A 12,116-nucleotide genomic window follows, 5' to 3' on the forward strand; every position below is an offset into this window, starting at 1 on the left:
GAAGGTTGAGAGCCTGAACCTGGGAGGGGTGTGCGTGAGGAGACAGAGATGAGAGACGGGGGGATTGCATGGGATGCTGTTTGTAGTTTATTTGTTTCTAGAGCAAGAGGCCAAGTTCAGGTTTCTGCCAGGAGTGAGGTGATCCCCCAATCGAGGGAGCGTGAGAGAGGGGTGATTTCCCCAACTGTTGGCGGGGGTTGAACCCCTAGTTGAGGGAGAGAGAAAGGGGAGTGATCCCCCAACTGAGGGAGAGAGAGAGACAGGGAAGCTGGTCCTCTTTCTCTCTCTTTCCTCTCTCAAATCAATAAATAGAATTGGAGAGATTTAGGGCCAGGATTCCAAAGATCAGGACTCGGGCAATTGAAAGCATGATCCCAGTAGTATAACAATTAAAATCACATCTACTTCAGGGGCCAGGATTAGAAGAGTTTTGATATTTCAGAATTATAGGATTGGGGAGATTTAGAGATAATGAAGGTGAGGGTATAGATGAATTTGAAAGCAAGAATGCGAAGTTCAAAAGTAAGATGCTTAATGGGCAACTGGAGTGCATGGAGTGGTTAGAAGACAGAATTGGGAGTTATCACCAGGGTGGCATGTTTATGCAGGCTGGGACGTGGAAGTGTTTTGGATCGCCTCAATGAAAGTGCCAAAGTCTTGTTCATTTTATGATAGATTATGATGATGTTACACAAGGTGTCGTCATGTCTGCTATAAGTTCCCCTTCAGATAAAAAGTGAAAGAACTGCAAGGTGTATTAATCTTTAGATTTTAAATCCCTAATGAGGCTAGTGATGGTTAATTGGATATACTCCAGTTTTGCCCTTGATAAGTTGTTATTTTAAAATTTGTTTTTGGGTGTAGGCAATACTGATTTGGTAGCATTTAAGAGTTGAGTGACCTGTGGACCAGGTTGCTGGTGAGTCAGTTGAAATTTTCATAACACTGACAGTTTACATTGTTGGCATTGCTTTCTGAATCAGGCCACAGATTTATTGAATTTAGCTTTGAAACTTGTGAGAGCAAACACTGAATCAAGGTTGCATGTTCAGTTTCACAGGCACTGCATGACTTACTTAGTTTTGTAGTCTTTAGGTGTCTTAAGAAACAAAATCCCAGATAAAAGCCTCTGATGGGAGAGTAGCACAGAATATTTTCTCTTTTTGGTGCTGGTTATTTCGCTGACATGAGAGGTGGCAATGGCATTATGGTCATCTCACTGAGCTAGTAAACCAGAGACCCGCATGAATGTTCTGGGGACATGGGATCAAATCCCACCGTAGCAGTTGCTGAAATTCAGTATAAATCTGGAGTTAAGAGCTAATTTAAGGGTCGCCGTGTAAACGTTGTCAAAGCATTCGGAGTGCAAATATGCCTACATGTGACTCCAGACGACCAACACAATGCCCACAATCCATATAAGAATGAGGAAATTGCCTCAATGTAGAATCAACTCTTTAAAAAAATGTTCTTGGAACGTGGGCATGGTCGACCGCTCACTGCTTGAAGGCAGTGAGTCACCTTCTAGATACAACTGAGTGACTTGCTCAGCCAGTTCAGGGAGTAGTGAAGCATCAGATACAGTTTTTTGGAGAATGGTCATTGGACCTGGCAGTTGCTGCCAGACCTGCTGAGTTTCTCCAGCAAGTTCTGTTTTTGTCTCAGATTTCCAGCATCCATAATTCTTCGTTTTATTTTATTACGTAAGTGTGGGTACTGGGGTATCCTTTTGATTAAACTGGAACTTGGATGATGGGTTTTCGTCTCTAAATGATATTGATGCACTGGATAAAAGCAAATTACTGTGGATGCTGGAATCTGAAAACAAAAAGAGAAGATGCTGGAAAAGCTCAGCAGGTCTGGCAGCATCTGTAAGGAGAGAAAAGAGCTGATGTTTCGAGTCTAATTGACCCTTTGTCGCAGCTTGACAACATCAGACTGCATATAAACAGAATGAGGACTATATTAAGATATTTTGGAGCTGATCGCAAGTTAAACCAGTGGAAATCTATATGACTGTCAGTATACGTGGACGTATATCAGTTGATCAAGATGTTTCATTCTCATTGCTGATACCTGTTAGTTTATTTATGTGGTTTCATTAATTCATTAGGAGCAGGAGTAGGCCATGAAAAGATCATATCAGATTTTGCCACTTTGGATGACTGGCTAGTTTGCTTGTTCTGGGATAGTGATTGTGAGACCTCTGTGGAGAGGTGAATACAAAAGTTAAGGCTGACTTTCCAGAGCGAGACTAAGGGATTGCTGATCTGATTGAGGTGTCATCTTTTAGATGAGAGATTAATTGGAGTCTGCCTCCTCAAAAGGAGAAAAAAGATCCTGGACTCCATTTCAAAGAGGTCTGACATGGATGGGAATTCTCTGTTGACCCAACATCATTTATTCCAGAAATCTAATTTTCAATCAGAATGTTATCTGATCGTTATCACGTTGTTTCATGGATGCTTGCTGTGTGAACATTGAGTGCTGTGTATCCTACGTTATACCTGTCTCCAGACTTCAGAAATATTTCATTGTTTGTAGAGCACTTTGCGATATCTTGAGATTGTGATAAGTGCTATATTAATGCAAATCTTTTTAAAAGGAAAGTGTCTCGACTGAATCTTGTCTGACACTCGTGCTGGTGTGGAGTTAGATGGCATTGCTTTTTGCCTAAGCAGCGATGTTTAAATGTGATGTTTGTGAACAAATGCATTTGTGTGGTTACTTCAGTATGGCCTGAGAACTATTGTGAAATTACATGATACTGTCACTTTGTTAAACGTCTGTCACATTTGATCATTCGAGCCAAAATTTGATGAAATCAATGCGCCAGGATTGCTTGAGTTGGATGATGTGAGGCACAAACTACATTTGAGAAGCAGCTATTGAATAATTCACCAGTGATATTGGAAATAGATCAATCCTGACTCAGTTATTAGGGAGAACTTTGTTCAGCCCATAGGTTGGACTCCTGGAATTTTCATTGATTACCCTCCCTGTTTCAAGGCCACTTCTTTGCAACATCAGCTTGGACATCACCATGGGGTTCGCTTATGTAAAACAGTTGTGCACTTTGACAATGTTTTAATACTGAACTAGCTTCATTGTTGGTCTCTATAATGAATGAAAACGAATTATCTCTAGCAATATTTGATACTAACTGTGGTGTCACAGATGTGCTTTTGTGTTTTGATCTCTCTGCTCTCTACTTCATTGCACAACTGAGGAAAGCAGGCAGAAGTGGGTACTGCAGATGCTGGAGATTAGCATCAAGATTAGAGTAGTGCTGGAAAAGCACAGCAGGTCAGGCAGCATCTGAGGAGCAGGAAAAACCGATGTTTTGGGCAAAAGCCCTTCATCAGGATTGTTTCTGAAACATCGATTTTTCAACTGAGGAAAGCAGTCAGTTCTTGGGTCTTGCTGCAGTGCTAGATGGGATGGAATGATCAAATGAGTTGCCTGAATATCCGCTTTGATTTCCTGCTTATTGTTTTAACCTAATTGAAATTGAGAGCTCTGCAGTGAGCCTTATACAGGGCAGAACTCATGCAGAAACAGTATTCATTTTCTACAATTTGAACTGAAACTATGGAGAACAGGAGGGGAGGATGAACACTCAGTAGCACAGACGAAGAGGTGGGTACTGAGATGGTTCTTAAAGGAAGTGGAGAGGCTGTGAGGATTTCAGGGTGGTGGAAGCGGGACTGAAACACAGCAAGTGTTGCCACTAATCTCTACAAAAGCTGCTGCATCTTTGGGCAGCTCAGTTTAAATATCTTCTGTTCTGAGTCCGTTAATTCTCTCATTCCTTTCATTATGGTTAAAAAGTTATGCTTCAGTTATACAGGATACTGATGAGACCACATCTGGAGTATTGTGTACAATATTGGTTGTCTTATTTAAGGAAGGATTCAAATGTGTTGGCAGCAGTTCAGAGAATGTTTATTGGATTCATGCCTAGAATGGGTGGGTTGTCTTATGAGGAAAGGTTGGACAGGTTAGGCTTAACATCTTTATTTTAAATTAAACCTATTGTTTCTAATCAACCTGTTCAGAGTTTGTTATTCTAACTCTGGAGCAGGTGGGACTGGAACCTGAGCCTCCTGATCCAATGTTAGGGATGTTACACAAGAGGGTCTCCCTTTTAGGGTTGTATATCCACTAGACCTCAGAGGAATAACACATGATTTGACTATAATTTATAAAGGTCCTGAGGAGACTTGACAGATCAGATGGGGAGGGATGCATCCCCTTTTGGTAGAAAGGAAAACTAGAGATCACTTATAACCCCATGAATCCACTGGGAAGAAAGAGACCCCAACACCAGCGTCCCTGACCAGGCCAACATTCCCAGCATTGCCGCATTTGATCAACTGCGATGGGCTGGGCACATCATCCCCGTGACTGACACAACACTCCCCAGTAGGTGCACTCCTTCCAGCTCTGAAACGGTAGGTGAGGCCTCAGGTGGACAGAGGAAGCACTTCAGGGATACCCTCAAGGCCTCACTGGGGAAATGTGGCATTCCCACAGACATCTGGGAATCAGTGGCCAGAAACTGTCCAAAGTGGAGGAGCATCTGGGAAGGCACCGAGTACCTCTAGACTTGCCATCGGGAAAATGCGGAAGCCAGGAGAAAACAGAGTAAGGAGCACACCTTCACCCCACCTATCCCTTCCCATGACCACCTTCTGCCCCAAGTGTAACAGAACCTGCAGAAGCCGCATCGATCTGTACAGCCACTCACAGACGCACCGAGAGCAGAGGAGAGCCATCCTTATCTGCAAGGGGCAGCCAATGGTGGTGATATGATGACCAGATGGGAATGTGGAGTTGAAGTTCCAAACAGGTTAACAATGATCTTACCGAATGGCTGAATTGTCCACCTCTACTCCCAGTTCATTCCCGAGTTCGCAGAGCAAAGCAAATCTGTGTTTTGATCGATTATATCACATTGCTGTTGGAATTTGGAGTTTGCATCGTTGGTGATACACAGTTGTTGAGTGATGTGCTGCAATAAGAGGACTCTGAAGCATGTGTTTACTATCTGCATGACGCAGTGCAGATATTTACCAAAGATCTTCACCTTCTAAACCCACGATCACTTGCATCGAGAAGGACAAGGAAAACAACCACCTGCAAGTTCACTCACCGTTCTGACTTGGAAACATATCACAATTCCTTCACTGGGTCAAAATCTTTGCATTCCTTCCCTAAGAAGATTGTGTACAGACTGCAATGGTTCTAGTAGGTAGCTCATCACCACCTCAAGGAAAGTCAAGGACAGGCAATAAATGCTGGCCGGCCAGCAACGCTCAGGTGGCCTGTGAGAATGTTTTAGAAAAGAGCAACATCACAGATCTTTGTGGTTCTCAAAATGTCCCATAAGACTTGATTAATTCCAAGACCTCGTGGCTGTGGTTTCCATCTAGGAAGCTTTTCAGACATTGTGGAGAACGAATCTGGTGCAAAGATGGAGTGGAAATCTGTCTGGATAGATTGATCATAAGTTACACATCAGTACACCATTAACTTTGACATCTTTAAACGAAATGTTCTAATGGAAAAGCAGATTAATTTTATGTCTAAAATACCCATTCAATTCCTGGTAAACATGAATTTGATACTGGGTTACACATTTGCCATTAATACTGCTCGCAAACAGACAATGAAATGAAAATAAAGTAACCTGATACCCATGTGGGCAACTTAACAATCATCTGCTTTCATAAATAATACATTTCAACAATGGACCTCAGCTATTTTAGAGTACAGCAACTTGACATTCTGATAGTTGGACTGTCCATAAGAGCATTTAAAAAAAAAAGAGATGGAAAGGTCATTCAGTCCTTCCAGGAGAATGTGAGGACTGCGGATGCTGGAGGTCAGAGTCAAAAAGTGTGGTGCTGGAAAAGCACAGCTGGTCAGGCAGCATCTGATGAGCAGGAGAGTTGATGTTTTGAGCATAATTCCTTCATCAAGAATGTGGATGTGGACATTCCAGATGAAGAGCTTAAGCTCAAAACTCATGCTCAGGCTGATGTACCTCAAATACACCTTCCTCGTATAAAGTCCCACATCTATTTATCTCTCTCTCTCGAATATATTCAATGATTGAGGATCCACTCTTTGAGTAAATAATTCCAAAGTTTCGCATGCCTCTGAGTAAAGAAATTTGGAGTAATCTCAATCTAATATTGACCCCTCCTCTCCTCCCTCAGTCCGGGGAAGCAACCTCTCAGTAGCTGCCCTCTTTAGATGTTATGTTTCAGTACGATTTCCTCTCGCTCTTTTAAACTCCATGGGATATGGGTCTGGCCTATTCTCTTTCACCTTGTTAAGACAGTCCCCTCATCTTGACACGTTGAGCTTGCTGCTTATGTACTGAGTATAAGACTCAACTCTGAGATCCTGTGCTTATAAGCAGTGATGATATTGGGGAGGTGATACTTTGCTTTAAAAAACAACTGAGGTTATAAAAAGTTAGCCTAAAAATGAGTCATAGAAGAAAATATATCCATTAAAGAAAACCTGCTCCCATGAGTCATGATCGTGAGGACCAGGGTCACAGATTGAAAGTTGTGAGTGAGAGATAGAGATCTAGGTGAGGATGTGAGAGATTGTTTTACACACTCACCTAGAACACAGCCTAGAAGGGGGTGGAAGTGGAGACAATGAATAATTTCAGAAGGAAATTGGATAGACCCTTGAAGGTAATAAACTTTGAGGGACTACAAGGACCAAATGGTATGAGCTACAAATCTATATGGAAAGCAATGGGCCAAATGGCCTCTTGCTGTGATATAATTGAACATAGAACATTACAGCACAGTACAGGCCCTTCAGCCCTCAGTGTTGCGCCAACCTGTGAAAATAATCTGATGCCCATCTAACCTACACTATTCCATTGTTATCCATATGCCCAATGTCCATTTAAATGCCCTTAACATCGGCGAGTCTACTCCTGTTGCAGGCAGGCTGTTCCACAGCCCCTACTACTCTCCGACTGAAGAAACGACCCCAATATCTTTCCTAAATCTATCACCCCTCAATTTAAAGCTATGTCCCCTCGTGTTAGCCTTCACCATCTGAGGAAAAAGGCTCACTGTCCACCCTGATTATCTTACATGTCTCGATTAAGTCACCTCTCAATCTTCTTCTCTCCAATGAAAGCAGTCTCCGTTCCCTCAGCTTTCCTCGTAAGATCTCCCTTCCATACTAGGTAACATCCTGGTAAACCTCCTCTGAGCCCTTTCCAAAGCTTCCACATTCTCCCTATAATGAGGTGACCAGAACTGCATACAATACTCCAGGTGCAGCCTTACCAGTATCTTGTACAGCTGAAGCATGGCCTCGTGGTTCCGAAACTCAATTCCCCTACCAATAAATACCAACACATCGTCTGCCTTCTTAACAACCTTATCAACCTGAGTGACAACTTTCAGGGATTTATGCACCTGGGCACAGATCTCTCTATTCATCTATACTGCCAAGAATTTTACTATTAGCCCAGTACACTGAATTCCTGTTATTTTTTCCAAAGTGAACTACCTCACACTTTTCTGCACTAAACTCCATTTGCCACTTCTCAGCCCAGCTCTGCATCTTATCTATATCCCTCTGGAACCCACAGCATCCTTCGGCACTATTCACAACTCTACCTTAGTGTCATCCACAAATTTACTAACCCATCCTTCTACGCCCACATCCAGATCATTTATAAAAATGACAAACCGCAGTGGCCCCAAAACAGATCCTTGCGGCACACCACTGGTAACCGAGCTCCAGGATGAACATTTCCCATCAACCACCACTGTATTCTTTCAGCTAGCCAATTTCTGATCCAAACCGCTAAATCACCTTCAATCCTGAAACTCTGTATTTTATGCAATAGCCTACCATGTGGAACCTTATCAAATGCCTTACTGATGTCCACATACGACACATCAACCGCTTTACCTTCATCCACCTGTTTTGTTACCTTCCCCGAAGAAGTCAGTAAAGTTAGTGAGGCATGACCTACCCTTCACAAAACCGTGTTGACCTAATCAACCTGTTCCTTTCCAGATGATTATAAATCCTATCTCTTATAACCTTATCCAATACCTTACCCACAACCGAAGTAAGGCTCACTAGCTTATGATTACCCGGGTTGTCCCAATTCCCCTTAAACAAGGGAACATTTGCTGTCCTCCAGTCTTCTGGCACTATTCCTGTCGACAATGATGACAAAGATCGAAACCAAATGCTTTGCAATCTCCTGCCTGTCTTCCCAGAGAATCTGAGGATAAATCCTGTCTGGCCCAGGGATCTTGACTATTTTCAGATCTTCCAAAATTGCTAAAACCACCTGAATTCCATTTAATCTTGGAGCCTGTATCTCCATATTCTCACTAATATTGCCCTTTTCCAATGTGAATACTGACGAAAAGTATTCATTAAGTACTTCCCCTCTGTCCTCAGATTCCACACACAACTTCCCACTACTATCTTTGGCCCTAATCTTACTCTAGTCATTCTTTTATTCCTGATATACCAATAGAAGGCCTTAGGGTTTTCCTTGATCCTACCTACCAACAACTTCTCATGTCCCCTCCTGGCTGCTCTTAGCCCTCTCTTTCGATCTTTTCTGGCTAACTTATAACTCTCAATCCCCCTAACGGAGCCTTCACGCCTCATCCTCACATAAGCTTCCTTCTTCTACTTGACAAGTGCTTCAACTTCTTTAGTAAACCATGGCTCCCTCTCTTGACAATTACCTCCCTGCCTGACAGGACCCGCAGGAGCTGCACATTTAAAGTGTGCCCATCCCCTGCAGTTTTCTTCCCCATCCTATGCATCGTAAACCTTGTCTAATCGCATCATAATTGTCTTTCCCCCAGTTATACCTCTTTCTCTGCGGTATATACCTACCCCTGCCCATTGCTACTGTAAATGTAATGACTCTTAAAAGAGACAGGGGTGAAAATCACTTACTGCCCAATTGTGAGTGATTACTGCTGTCAAGGTTAGAGTGATGCTGGGAAAGCACAGCAGGTCAGGCAGTGTTCGGGGAGCAGGACAGTTGACATTTTGGGCAAAAGCCCTTCATCAGGAATGATGACTGCTGTGCCTATTCCCTAACGGAGTGGTTTATCATTAGTTTTGTAATAGTTGCATTCAGTGGAACCTAAATCAACAAACACTCCCAAAAGTTGAAGCACCTGTTTACTGGTCAAAATTGTAAATTGTTCAAGCAGCACGCGCAAGTTACAGGCTGCAGCAACCTTCAATATGCTGCGCCTTTCAAAAGGGTTGGTCACATTTTTGTTGTGAATGTTGCAAGGGACAGCAGCTTTCACTAGTCCCTATTGTTGGTGCTTCAGTTTTGTAATTTGTGCTTCCAAACTTAAGTTTTTAAGCTTTGCAGCTAATTATGTACTGATCGTAATCTCAGCTGGCTCTTGAAGCCCGCTGAAAATGTTTTCACGGTGGATCTAATGACCTTTTTCAAAATAAGCAGCACTGTAAAAACAGTGCAGCTGGTGCGAGTCCCCCAGGTGTTGTAATTTACAATTTTCGCTGCACCATCATTTTGGGATCTATTATCTTAAATACTTTAAGAAGTGATGCATCCTTTGATTGCATATGGGTGTGTGCATGGTTCTGGAGATTTAAGCACAAAATATCAGGCTGATACACCAGTGGACTGCTGGCGCTAGTAGAGGCGCAGTCTCTCAGACGAGACTTTAAGTCGAGGCCTGTCTGTCCCTTCAGGAAGATCACTGATTCCCACATCTTTTATTTCAAAGAGAAAGGGATTTGTACCCTGCCTCATTATTCCTCCCTCTCTCTCTCTCTCTCTCTCTCTCTCTCTCTCTCTCAACTCCTCAACAACAGACCCTGTGGTCGTTGTCATGTTGCTGTTTATGGGATATTGCTATGCATAAATTGGTTGCCCAATCTATTACGTTGCAACAGGGACTACACATGGAAAGTGCTTCAATGAGTGGAATGTGCTTTGAGCCATCTTGGTATTGTGCAAGGTTTTATATAAACCTTTTCGATAAATATGTAAACAATTAACATTTGAAGACCCCAAAGACCCAGGTCAGGATTCAATAACATAGTGGTGTAGCATTGGCTTATACATCCAGCAATTACTTATAAATTAGTTGGAACATTAGCATTGCATTTATTTCTTTGAAATGCCAAGGAAGGGTGACTTGGATAGGATATTGACTTGTCAGATGGCTAGTGCTAATTATTGTGATTGCTACTCAGACAGGCATGAAGTTCTTTTGTTGATTAAGTGGCTTGGTCTTATTGGGTACCTTTGCTTGATTCCCCGCTGCCATTAATTTTTTAAAAAAATCTGTTCCTTTTAACATTTCGTTGTAACTCAAATGACCAAAGGAATGGATTTGGATGCACTGAGCTATTGTTTGTCCTGTCACTGTGTGATTTCTGAATTTGTAGAAAGTTTGGTATTTGAGAGTGGTGTGTGTCTGTGAAAAATACTTTGTAGCTTATGTCTGACTGATGCTTGTGCGAATCTCAGGTGTTTCTGTCGATGGGGATTGTGTAAGATTGTTCTCCCTTGAAGGTAAAACTAGCTCTTGTAATTCCAACAACCCAATTATCTGGACACTTAAGTGAAAATTATTATCATTGGTTCTGGTTGTCTGCACGTTGTCGTCTTGGAGGCACTCAGTTTAGTCACTATGGATGTGTGTTATACACCAATCATTCACCACTTGCCTAAAACAAATATCATTAAGTATTAATTCACGGTTAAGCAGCTTGTGATCACAATCTGGCTGATTAAAGCTATTTTAAAGGCGTCCAAATTTATCTTTACAATGCAGCGTCTGAGAAGGAAATGATTCTGTGTGGATATTATCGATGTTTTTTAGTTGGAGCCCTGTGTCTTTGATCTCTCAGAATTTGCCTTAACATTTTTTTTAAGTTTTAGTAGAACACTCTGTTGGGATAAATTTAGTGGTTGAGTTTCCATCTTTTTTTTAAAGAGATCGTTTATTCATAAGATGATGTGGGTGTCACTAGTTGGGCCAGCATTGGTTGCCCATCCTTAGTTGCCTCGGAGAATGTGGGAGTGAGTGCTGTTTTAAACTGCTGCAGTCAGTTTGGGGTAGGTAAAGGCACAGCACAATTAGGAATGGTGCACTTTCTAACACCGCAACTCCCTTTGATCAGTTATTTTCTGATCCTTGACAGCAAAGGTTGGCAGATGGTTGCAGGTTATGTGTAAGATGTTTATATTTTGAAGAGTCACACATTTTGATGTTATCTGTCTTTGCCAGGCTTCGCTTAATTTTACACCTACAGTATAAACTTTCAATATTTTATTCATCTCCCAGTCCTTCTGTTTCTCATTCTTCCACGTTGGCTAACCTTGCACGTCTGGCAGTCCTCGAGTGCTCCTTGTGTTTTTATATTTGCTGACGGAGCAGATGATGCTCTCATCGTCTGGGTCTAACTCCTTCAGCGTTTCCATTTGCTCCCATTCCACAACCCCTCCTGCTCAATGTCCTGTTCTCCTGCACTGCCTCATAAATCACTGCACTGCCTCTCTATCTGCGGGTTGGTTGTGTTGCATGTTAAATGTTGTGGCCTGTTTGTGTACAGTCTCCCGTTGGGTGAAACCGACACTGCTACTTGTCACTCTGGCAACACCTCACATATCTTTTCTAGCCATGTGGCTTAAATCCAGAGAAATTGACAGTTACTAGGCTTTTACTGACCTGATATAAGTGAACAGTGTCACACTGAAGCAAGTAGGTAAATTTATCTATTTAGCTGAAAGTGGCAGATAGGACACAGAAATTAGAAGAAGGCAGAAGACAGCCAGAATAATATTGTGAAGCATCCTTTTCCACAGGCGGAAGATACAAAAGTTTGAAAACCAACTGATTCAAAAACAGCTTCTCCTCTGCTCTCAGACTTTTGAACAAACCTCACACATATTAGAGTTGATCTTTCTCTGCACCTTCTTTGTAGCTGTAACAATATATTCTGCCTTCTGTTATGTTACCTTGGTGTACTTACATATGGTATGAGTTGTCTGGATAGCCACAAAGCAATACTTTTCACTGTATCTGAAGAGGTGTCAA

General features: G+C 42.2%; 1 protein-coding gene across 2 annotated transcripts in view; it reads left to right on the plus strand.

Moving 5' to 3' along the window:
- The window catches only part of LOC122564534 (phosphatidylinositol-3-phosphatase SAC1-like), a 66,355-nt gene that overhangs the window by 1,001 nt on the left and 53,238 nt on the right, over positions 1-12,116 (plus strand). The window lies entirely within an intron of this gene.

This window comes from Chiloscyllium plagiosum, chromosome 29 (genome assembly GCF_004010195.1).
Source record: "Chiloscyllium plagiosum isolate BGI_BamShark_2017 chromosome 29, ASM401019v2, whole genome shotgun sequence".
NCBI lineage: Eukaryota > Metazoa > Chordata > Chondrichthyes > Orectolobiformes > Hemiscylliidae > Chiloscyllium > Chiloscyllium plagiosum.